This window comes from Neoarius graeffei, chromosome 27 (assembly GCF_027579695.1).
Source record: "Neoarius graeffei isolate fNeoGra1 chromosome 27, fNeoGra1.pri, whole genome shotgun sequence".
Taxonomy (NCBI): Eukaryota; Metazoa; Chordata; class Actinopteri; order Siluriformes; family Ariidae; genus Neoarius; species Neoarius graeffei.
In genome coordinates this window covers 24,492,770-24,504,668 of record NC_083595.1, presented here as the reverse complement: position 1 = coordinate 24,504,668, position 11,899 = coordinate 24,492,770, and the positions used below count along the sequence as shown (strand labels likewise).

The following is an 11,899-nucleotide window of genomic DNA, read 5'->3' as shown; positions in this document are numbered from 1 at the left end:
GTTCTATGTTTTCTATTTCTTATCAACACAGGAATAGAGAATGGCATAGGCATACTGGGTCCCAGCTTGTTTTCAAAACTACACCCAATGCAGGGACCCCCAGCACATCATACTAGACTTTCTTTATGTTCCATTTTGTTTGAGACTGAGAGGATTGGAGATGTCATGTATCTTTTAGATGGTGAAAAAGATTGGTAGCCAGCTGAAAGTCCTGGGTGAACACAGTTCAGTCTGTTGGTTGATTTTTGATGAACTGGGTACACAGCTTGTCGCGACAGATTTGGGCTGGAAAAAGAGAGTGTAGCCATTTGCATCAGTCTTTGCATATTATTTGGGAAATCCATGCAAGGGGGAGACGGAGATGGTACGATAAAATCAGAAGAGCGAGACTTTGGTGAGGCCTTTCCCAGATAGCAGAGGGTCGTTGATTCGACGTGGAATCATCGGCATGTTCTTCGACCTATACGCCGTCGAATCACCGTCGATCACCGACGTTGATTCAACACCGCTTTGCTCATACGAGTTTCCGTTGAAACGACGTTGAAAAGTGGCTGGTGGTCGACAGAGAATAGACCCCCTTTCACCCTTTATTCAACTACGGATTTCGGTCGATTTATAGTTGAATTTTCGGCGATGATTCATCCAACTTTACTTCCTGTTTTATGTACAACAGGAAGGCTACAAATTAAGCAAAACAGGCTAAATTAAACTAGCTAACAATAAAGCATCGGGGCTCTTGCCTAGGATGAACACACACATGCAGACTTCAACCATGAAAGTGAAACTTAATTTATATCAATGTGCGTAGGCTACGTCCTGTTTAATGTACAACAGGATATAAAAATGCATGCAACAATGCACCTCTCCTAATGTTTGTCAAGCTATCTAATGAGGCATAACTTTTAACATTTATAAGGAACAGAACACACTTGAACAAGTTCTTAGAAACATTTTATGATTTATTTATAATTGTGGCCTATTCCTCCTGTGGCGCAGACCTGTACATGGAAACAGAAAAACATAACCAAAATTAATTTGATGCAGCATTGATAAAGAAAGTCAGCAGTAGGCTATGGGTTTCTAAATGCCACCCTACCTCATTATTTGGACATGGGGAAAAACTATATTTAAAATCCAAAGAGGGATGGAGGGAGGAAAATTAAAACAAAAGAAAGAAATGAAATATAGAGTAGAGAATATTTGATAAAATTAAGGATGTTTTTATTCAGTAAACATTTAAAAAAATGTTCTACAACACTCTAGCCTAGTGACTTACCAGTAACAAAATAGACTTGAAGTATTCAGATCCGCTCTGCATAAAGCAGCTAAATCCTCTCTCTGTCTCCTGGTAGAAAGCTCCTTGGTTTGCTTGTGTCTCAATCACAGCTGGTATTCTGTAGAAAGACTTCTTTTCACCTTTCCCATCAGCTTTGTTAGAACCCTAACACAGCACAAAAGTTTACCATTGTAGGTTTATGAACCAAGTGCCTCGTGGGTTCACATACCGCGCGCTGCCTTTATTTCCCCCAAATCACGAGTTTGTTGGTCTTCCAATGTGGCGCAGGGTTTGTTTACTTCCGGTTTCGGGTGACGTCAGTGAAAGGGGTCTAATGGGGGCATTACCGCCACCCACTGGATTGGGGTGTAAAGCAGTCTGAACAAAACGTGTAAACATAAACATAGGAGAAATGAACCCGTTTTTCTAACTCGTCCTCACTTAGTCTACTTTTCTTTTTTGATTAGTCTGGATTTGATATTGTAAATTTAAATGTGAATCAATGTATATTCATCGGACATGAACAAATGAATAAATCTTGAGTAATCTTGAGGTGTGTGTGTCCGGGGCGCGGTGTCGCAGGGGGGGGGGGGATCGAACGAACCCTCCGATCCCCCCTGGCTACGGGCCAGATCCTACCAATGTTGAAAACTGGCCGGCAAAAGTGACGATGGTTCAACGTCGTATATTCAACCTTCTCTGACGGTCGACAGATCAACCTTTACCCACGTTGATTCAACGGTGATAAATCGACCCTCTCAGACGGCGGAGAAATCGACATTTCACGGCGCCGTTTCAACGTTGATTTTCTGACGTACGACGGAAACCGACCATTCTGACCAAAACTCTACGTCGTTTCAACGACCCTCTGCTATCAGGGTTGTAAGTGTCTCCATGACTGTCTCTGTGGTGACTGTCTCACTGATTGTCTCTGTGATAGTTGCATGGGGTCGAGAAGTGGACAAAGCAACCTTGACATGGTTATCTTTAGTCAGGTCCTTAATCTGGATGGAATCGCATGATAAAATCGCATGCTCACATTCTCCATGTGATTGTTGTTGTCCTTGGCAGTCTGCTCCAGATGGCTGTGTGTCCTTGGTGAAGACTTGCATAGATGATTGTTTTGGCATTGCAGAGGAATTGTTTATGTTTATAACTAGGTCAGTCTGCGACATCTTATCAATTGTTCTCTTCAGTGTTGACTGAGAGAAAATTGCAAGTCTATAATGATCTGCTAAAACTTTGGTCCCAATCCAGCTAAGTTCAGTGCTGTTTGGCTTGAAAAATTATCTGCGATTCCAGAAAAGGTTAAAATTGTCTATAAAGTTCATACCAGATGAAAAACAAGTTTTTCCAAGTCAGGTGTTAAGACTGAAAAGTCAACTAAATGCAAAACTTCCCCTTGCAGGAAGTGGGCCACTGATAAAAGATTGTATTCCGGTCTTACAGAGATGGGAAAATAGTTTTTTGAAGTCCTCTTGGACAAACAGCTGTTCTCTGAAAACATCATTTGCTCCCACATGCACAACAATACGTTTGATGGTTTTATGCTCAGACATGAGTTTCAAAATGCTGTCTTTGGTGTCAGAGATGGATGCATTTGGAAGGCAGCAAATAATCATTTCATGTCTTTTTAAATGTCTTACAGTGGAATCACCAAGAACAAGGGTTGTGGGATCAGGTGGTGTTTTGAGCTGCTTTTTGCCTCTTCCCACAGCTCTTCGGTTGTGATGTGTTCGATGTGTTTGTCCACCTGAAAATTCCGCTTCCACATCCCTGAGGCATTCACATTTGTTCTGAAGCCTTATGGGCTGTGGATTTTCCATAGGATTGTAAATCCTATTGTAATTTGTAGACCTAGCTCTATTTCTGATAGCATGGCTGTGGAGCATGGGTCGCACAGTATCAGAACAAGCTGGTGTTGAGGTAATAAGTCTTCTGTTTTTAATTTCATCTGTACTCACATTTTGCCCTGTTAGATCGATGAATTCATCCACTCGATCTGCAATATCATCGGCTTGTCGGGGTACATTCTCTGCATTCTCAGCCACTGTTTCTGTACTCCTTTCCTGAGATATTGCTCTTAATTCGTCAGTCTTTGGCAGAGCATCAATCTTTGATTCTAGGATAGAAATCCTCTGTTCTAGTTCTGTGCATTTTCTGCAGGATCTCTTGGATTTTTTGCCCCCTGGCATTTTGTTTTAAAAGCTAACTTATCTTATAAAGATGAAAAATAAAATGAAGAAATAGTGGAAATTAAATTAAAATTAAAACCTTATAAAGATGAAAAATAAAATGAAAAAGTAGTGGAAATTAAATGAGAAAGTAAAGTAAAATAAAGATCAAGCAGGAGCAAAGCAGGAGCAAAGCAAAGAAGCGTCCTACTCACTTGAGTAGGAGGAGCAGAGTGGAAGGAACATCTAAAGATAAAGCAGAGGAAGCTGATGAGAAGAGATCCTTGGACTCTGGAGATGAAGAGCCATCTGGAGTGCTCGCAAGTGAACAACAAGAGAGACCCCCCAGAGAACCAGGACCAGAAGAACTACAAGAGGACCCAGATGAAGATAACACATACCCCAGAGAACTAGAGCCAGAAAAACTATGAGAAGACTCAGATGAAGACAACACAGACACCAGAGAGCCCAACATCTTAGCTGTGAGATTGACTGGCTAGATCTAAATCTTATACCATATTAAATGAAAGATGATTGTAGTAGTAACAGTAGCAGTAACACTGAGAATTCAAAGGAGTCGGTTATTGAGGTCAAAACTGAAATTGCACAAATGTAAAATTAACAGATTGAAATATTGATCGATTATTTTAATAATAATAAAACAGTTATTTTGATTTTTAATCAGCATGAGCTAAAGTACAGAGGGTGAGCTGCTGAACCCAGGTGCTGAGTGCACTATTGTGTTAAAAGCAGGTAGAGTGGGAATTTTTGCCTCACAACATCAGGCCATAAAAAGAGGTTTTTTTCGCCCACTCCTGGGGAATGAGGGAACCTTTCTGTCACTCTGAGATTATTTCCTTTTGTTGTATTACTCAAATCAGTATGTTAAGCAAATTAGGGGGATCATAACAGTAAAACATTGTGAAATCCATATAGTCAAAAATTGTGATTTTTTTTGTGTGTGTACTAATTTTTTGTTTTGTCACTTTAAGAATGTCCCAATATTTAGGGGGAGCATGCAAATTTGTCATCTAGCACTTGTTCAATAAAGGACAGAGTATTGAATGCAGCTGGCATCACCCATGGGGCCCTCTGGCATGTCTATGCCATCCTAACACCACAATTGACTGAGAACAGTGATCTGGGAATGGGTGTGCAGTGGCTGGTGAAAAGGCCGTTGCGCGTGTGTGCAGCGAGTTCCGGGTGCAACATGAAGAAAGTGCTAATCGACTGTTTCCACTTCTGATGGTTAAACTGACTGCACAAAAATGGGACAAGGACCCGATTTGGGGACTGTTTTGTGAGATTTGCTCTGTTGGAAAGTATGATTTGGAAAGGATGGAAGAGGAATGACAACGGGGACAGATGAAGTGCTAGTAAACCTTTCTCTGTCCCTGCAACAGTCCCTCTACGTGGCGCAAAGTCACATGGAACAGACGAGGATTCTGAAAGTTGGAAACATCTGGAATTGAATGGACTAAGATGGACATGTAGATTTTGTTATTGATTTTTTTTCTGTCACATTTACAAGTTAATAGTTATCAGTCAGTATGTTAATCTTTAGATGTGATTTTTTTTTTGTAGTCACTAGAGTCTGACTTTTGAAGTCAGAAAGGGGGGAATATGGTGATTTAATATGGCTACACATGTAGCCATGCACACATGCCTTGATGTCATCATATAAATAATAATTTGGTTTAGGATTGTATTTGGATTCATGTAACCACATATATAAACACACGCTTTAAGCAATCACAAATGTATTCTGATTTATGTAACCACATATATATTGATTTCTTATTATGCTGATCATATACTAATTCAAAGCGTGTGTTAATTTGCAACAAAGAATAAATGAAGTTAATTCTATTAAAAGTAATAATGGAGTGGTTTATGAATGATCATAATTACAGTAAAATACAGCAAAGACATTGTTTATACCGAAGGTTGTTTTCTGCTAAGTATATTTTTCTGACTCCAACACCTGGAGTATTATCGTATGTGGGAATGAGATAGCCAAGACCATGTTGAATTAACCAATTGTTCATTCTGGAGTGTTTGCATATAGTACTTTTATCAGGCCATTCTTAATTGGGAAGTGTGAGAAGCTGCAGTGTGCATTTTCTTTTTTTTTTTTTTTAAATTATATGGAGTAGCAGACTGATCAAGGCCACGAGTGGTTTGTTTACTCACACCTACAGCCTATATTAGCCTTAAACTCTTTTCGAACCCAGTCATTTTGAATCCTGTATTGTACGCTCTGAATGCTATGTTGTTTGTACCATATCCCTTCTTATCGTATGTTTTGACTCTTTCTGAATTGACCATTCATCCTGGAAAATTTGGCTTAGTTGATACAAAATATGAGAAGCGTCGTCAGTCCTGCATACTGTGGCGCGTGCACCTGAAGGCGTGTCTTGCAGACCCTCCAGGATTTCGCAATGTTGCGATTTGCAACATCAACGCAAATTCAACCAATCCCCGCGAATTCAGGGTGGTGTTGCAATTATATCCAATCACTGCAACTTTCCCGCAAATTTGACCAATTGTTGGCGTCGTCTTGAGGTGACGTCGACAAACTACCTTCCGCCTTACTTCCGTGTATACAGTACGTTCAAGAGAAGCAGCATGTGCGAGTCAGTGTTTATATAGGCTTAAATTCTGTTACTGAAAGTGTTATGTTTACAGTGAAGGACTGTGTGCACTTTACATTATTTTTTACTTAATACAAGAAATTCATGGATGCCAACATTTTTGCCAAAATGGTATTTTATTTTCCATTATTTAGGCAGCTTCAGCATCATACTGTGAGATTCTGTTCAAATTGTTTTTTTTTTCTTCTATGAAGCCTGAGCCATTTATTTTATTAGTTTATAATTATTGTTTAATTTAGTCTTCAGGAGAGACTGCCTGCATACAGTACTAGTATTAATAGTTTTTTTTTCTTCCATGAAAGCTGAGGCATTTATCTTATATTTTAAGGTAACTACATGTTGTGCCGTGAGGTTCTATGCACTTTAACTTTTGAACCAACAGGTGCATTTGGATAAGTAAAGCCTATTTTTCTGCATTGTTGTAGTCCTGGTAATCTTTTATAGTGGTAAAGTTGTTTATAAGACCATTTCTCAGTGTCTTTGTTTTTTTTAATCAATAGTTTTTCAGTAATAACTTAATATTTAACATATCACTCAATTTTAATCACAAAAAGAGAAAATCGCAACAATTTCTCGCAACTTTCACTTCCTCCCGCAACGTAATCGCAACAAAAACCTAAAAAACACCGCAACTTTCATCGCAATTTTTTTGGAAAACCCCCCACAACATCAGATATTTTAGCCCGCAACAATCACAAAAAAGGCCCGCGAAATCCTGGGGGGACTGGTCTTGGGCCACGCATGTGCCGAGTGGACTCCGGCATACGCGCCGTGAACAAGGCGCACCTGAACTCAATTAGAGAACACTGTGTTTGCCTATTTAAGGACTGCGCTGATGCAGTAGCATCGCGAAGTATTACACTACGTTAAGTACGCATTAGTCAAGTCAACTTTATTGTCAAATATGCTATACATGCTCGACATACAGCACAGATGAAATATCAGTCCTCTCTGACCCACGGTGCAAACTGGCAATGCAATAAATAAAAAAAAGAATAAAAATAGAATAAAAATAGAATAATTTAAAAAACAAACAATATAAACAGTATAAACACTCTAGATAGGAACTAGACAGACTAAACACTCAAACAATATAAACAGAATAAATAAACAGTATAAACACTAGATAAGGACAGACTAAACACTCAAACAATATAAACAGTATAAAACACTCTAGATATGAACTAGACTAAACACTCAAAAAATATAACACTAGATAACAACAAGACAGACTAAACACTCAAACAGACAATATAAACAGTATAAACACTCTAGATAGTAGCTAGACTAAAAACACTTATACACACACACACACACACACACACACTGGTACAAATAACCAAACAGTCAAGGGCACTTGAGGTATAGCAGGTAAACATGAAACATGAAATAAGCAGTATAAACAAACTAGCAGCTGTTAAGATGAGGTAGTGCGGAATAGTGCAAATGGGCGAGGTAAAGTGAGATGTGCGGTCCCTGAGTTCAGTGTGTTAATGAACAATGATATATATATATATATATATATATATATATATATATATATATGCTGGATAGTACAGTGGTAATGCTCACTGACTACGACGCAGGAGATCGGGGTTCGAATTCCGGTCGGGGCAAAACATCATCCAGTAAGGGTCCTTAGGCAAAACCCCTCATGATATATCAGCCTACCTCAGGAATGAGTGAAGACATAACTGATAGAGTCATACCGGCTCAGACGTCGCCCGGATCAACAAGGTCTGCGTCAGTTGCTAGGGAAACAGGGCAAACTGATGAGAAATGGGCTACTGGAACAAGACATCGATGGACGAGGACAGAAAATACGGATTTGCTGGAATGCTACTATACAAGCAATCCCAGAGAGGGGGGATACATGCAGCGAATGTGGGACCATTGGATACTTCGAAACAAAGAAACAGCTATTAGCCCAGTGTTCCAACATCTGTAATCGAAATCTATTATCACAACTAGAGATTAATGAAATACAACAACGATGCTACGGCAAGGGGGAGCCAGGAAGACAGGTCAGCGGGGTCATCATCCCCACAACCAGAGATTGGGTACCAAGCCCCAACAGCTAACAGCCTCAACACAAGAGCTGCTGACCTGAGAGGGAAGATCGTGACCCAACTGGAAACCTGGAGCCCCCGACGAATACCGAAGCTGAGTTGCCAAGTACCTTCAGAAGATCTACTAGTAGATGTGAATGCTGCTCTGAAGACAATCTCCACAAGAACCATCACTGAGACCAACAAGCTGATACACAGTATAGCAACAGTAATCATGGAGATGCTTGGACACAAGGTGTCCAAGCATCGGGACATAAACAGTATCCATCATGGAAGAGACGATTAGAGGCCAAGATAAAGGCAGCACGGAGAGAAGTTAGCCAGCTAGCTGAACTACAGAAAGGGAACATGGTGAATAAAGGGGCACCCAGGAAGTACAACTCACTCTCCATACCAGAGGCACTCGAAACTGCCAAACAGCGACTAACAGCTCTGGCCACCCGGTTGAAGAGATACACCAAGGAGGGAGAGGCCAGGAGAATAAACAAGCTGTTCTCCACTGAACCAGCCAAGGTGTACTCTCAGTGGCAGGGGAACAACAACCGGTCAGACCCACCAAGAGCTGAGGTGGAAAAATACTGGAAAGACATATGGGAAAGAAAGGCATCACACAACACCGATGCCCAATGGTTAGTGGACCCAAGAGCTGACCACAGCAACCTCCCAGAACAAGAACCAGTAACCATCTCAATGGCAGACGTCCAAGAAAGAGTGTCAAAGATGAAGAGCTGGACAGCACCAGGCCCCGATATGATCCATACGTACTGGCTGAAGAAGCTAACTGCACTCCATGAACGCCTAGCAGCACAGATGAACCAGCTGCTGAAGGATGGAACCCACCCAGAATGGCTAACCCAAGGCAGGACAGTCCTAATCATGAAGGACCCCCAGAAGGGTCCCATCCCATCCAACTACCGGCCAATTACCTGTCTCTGCACAACATGGAAGGCCCTGTCAGGCATCATTGCGGCAAAAATGAGTAAGCATGTGGCTCAATACATGAGCGAGGCACAGAAAGGAATTGGCAGTAACACCAGAGGAGCCAAGCACCAGCTACTGGTCGATAGAACAGTTGCCTGAGATTGTAAGAAGAGACAGACCAACCTGTGCACTGCCTGGATTGACTACAAGAAAGCCTACGACTCAATGCCACACACATGGATACTGGAATATCTGGAACTGTATAAGATCAACAGGAACCTAAGGACCTTCATCCAGAACTCAATGGAAATGTGGAAGACAACCCTAGAGGCCAACTCAAAACCCACTGCCCAAGTCAACATCAAGTGCGGCATATACCAAGGAGATGCACTATCACCACTGCTGTTCTGCATAGGCCTGAACCCCCTCAGTCAGATCATCACGAAGCGCGGCTATGGGTATCGATTCCGTAGTGGGGCAATAATCAACCACCTGCTCTACATGGATGACATCAAGCTGTATGCCAGGAACGAGCGAGAAATAGACTCGCTGATCCACACCACCCGGATCTACAGCAATGACATAGGGATGTCATTCGGATTAGACAAGTGTGGCCGGATGGTCTCAAAGAGAGGCAAGATGATCCAAACTGAGGGGATTGACCTACCAGAGGGCAACATAGGTGATATCCAAGACAGCTACAAGTACCTTGGCATCCCACAGGCTAATGGAAACCATGAAGAGGCCACAAGGAACTCAACCACAGCCAAATACCTCCAGAGAGTAAGGCAGGTCCTGAAAAGTCAGCTGAATGGTAAGAACAAGGTCTGAGCCATCAACATGTACACACTACCAGTCATCAGATACCCTGCTGGTATCATAAACTGGCCAAAGGAGGAGATAGAAGCCACAGATATCAAGACTAGAAAGCTCCTCACCATGCATGGAGGGTTCCACCCCAAGTCCAGCACCCTGAGACTATACACTAAGCGGAAAGAGGGAGGCCGAGGGCTAGTGAGCATCAAGACCATGGTCCAGGATGAAACATCAAAAATCCGAGAATACATCAGAAAGATGGCCCCAAAGGATGAACTGCTAAGTGAATGTCTCAGGCAGCAGAACCCTGATGAGAGTGCAGAGGAGGAGGAGGAACAGACAACCTGGAGAGACAAACCCCTACATGGCATGTACCACCGTCAGATAGAGGAAGTGGCTGATATCAAGAAATCCTACCAGTGGCTGGATAATGCAGGACTGACAGACAGCACAGAGGCACTAATCATGGCAGCACAAGAACAGGCCATAAGCACAAGAGCCATAGAGGCCAGGATCTACCAGAGTAGATCAGACCCAAGATGCAGACTGTGCAAAGAAGCCCCTGAAACAGTCCAGCACATAGTAGCAGGGTGTAAGATGCTAGCTGGATCAGCGTACACGGAGAGGCACAACCAAGTGGCTGGGATAGTATACAGGAACATCTGCAACCAGTATGGAATAGAAGTACCCAAGTCCCAATGGGCCATACCACAGAAGGTGGCTGAGAACAACAGGGCCAAGGTTCTGTGGGACTTCAGCTTCCAGACTGACAAACAGATCCTGGCTAACCAACTGGACATAGTGGTGGTGGACAAAGAGCAGAAGAGGGTGGTGGTGATAGATGTGGCGATCCCAGCTGACGCCAACATCAGGAAGAAGGAACATGAGAAACTTGAGAAGTATCAAGGATTGAAAGAGCAGCTGGAACGGATGTGGAAGGTCAAGGGTTGCGTGGTCCCTGTGGTAGTGGGGGCACTTGGGGCAGTAACCCCCAAACTGGGAGAGTGGCTCCAGCAAATCCCAGGAACAACATCTGAAGCCTCAGTCCAGAAGAGCGCAGTCCTAGGAACATCGAAGATACTGCGCAGAACCCTCAAACTCCCAGGCCTCTGGTAGAGGACACGAGCTTGAGGATGACATGGATACCACCCCCCCGCCAGGGGTGAGAAGGAGATTATTATTGTATGTGTGTGTGTGTGTGTGTGTGTGTGTGTGTGTGTGTGAGAGAGAGTGTATTGGGGGGGAAACTGTGAGGATGACATGTCAGATGCTGAAGGGGGGTGTGCGAGCAGAATCTGTGGCAGGGGGCAGAGGGGGGAGGAGGGGCAGAACAGGGAGGGAGTTGAGCCTCCTGACCGCCTGGTGAAAGAAACTGTTCTTGAGCCTTCTGGTTTTGGCCCGGAGACTCCACAGTCTCCTCCCCGATGGCAGCAGGCTGAAGAGGCTGTGAGATGGGTGGGTGGGGTCACCTGCAATCCTGATGGCTTTGCGGGTGAGGCGGGAGTTATAAATATCCATAAGAGAAGGCAGAGAGACACCAATGATCTTCTCAGCTGCTCTCACGATGCGCTGCAGAGTCTTGCAGCAGGACACGGTGCAGGCGCCGTGCCACACGGTGATTCAGCTGGTCAGGATGTTCTCGATGGTGCCTCTGTAGAATGTGTGCATGATGGGGGCCGGGACTCTTGCTCTCCTCAGTTTGCAGAGGAAGTACAGACGGTGCTGGGCTTTTTTGGCCAGTGATGCGGTGTTGTTGTTCCAGGACAGGTCTTCAGAGATGTGCACACCCAGAAACTTGGTGCTGCTCACCCTCTCCATTGCAGCACTGTCGATAGATAGTGGAGCATGCTGGGTGTGCTCTCTCCTGAAGTCCACAACAATCTCCTTCGTCTTCTCCACGTTCAGACGGAGATTGTTGTCCTTGCACCACATGGCCAAGCGGCTCACCTCACTCCTGTAGATTGTCTCATCACCGTTGTTGATGAGACC

General features: G+C 43.3%; 1 long non-coding RNA gene across 1 annotated transcript; it reads right to left on the bottom strand.

The window, feature by feature from the left end:
• Positions 1-938: 938 nt before the first annotated feature.
• On the bottom strand, positions 939-2,080 carry LOC132874837 (uncharacterized). Its single transcript, XR_009651711.1, has 2 exons — positions 1,277-2,080; positions 939-998 (listed from the first exon to the last, which is right to left on the bottom strand). It is a non-coding gene; the product is annotated as an uncharacterized LOC132874837 (long non-coding RNA).
• Between the last annotated feature and the right edge of the window lie 9,819 nt (positions 2,081-11,899).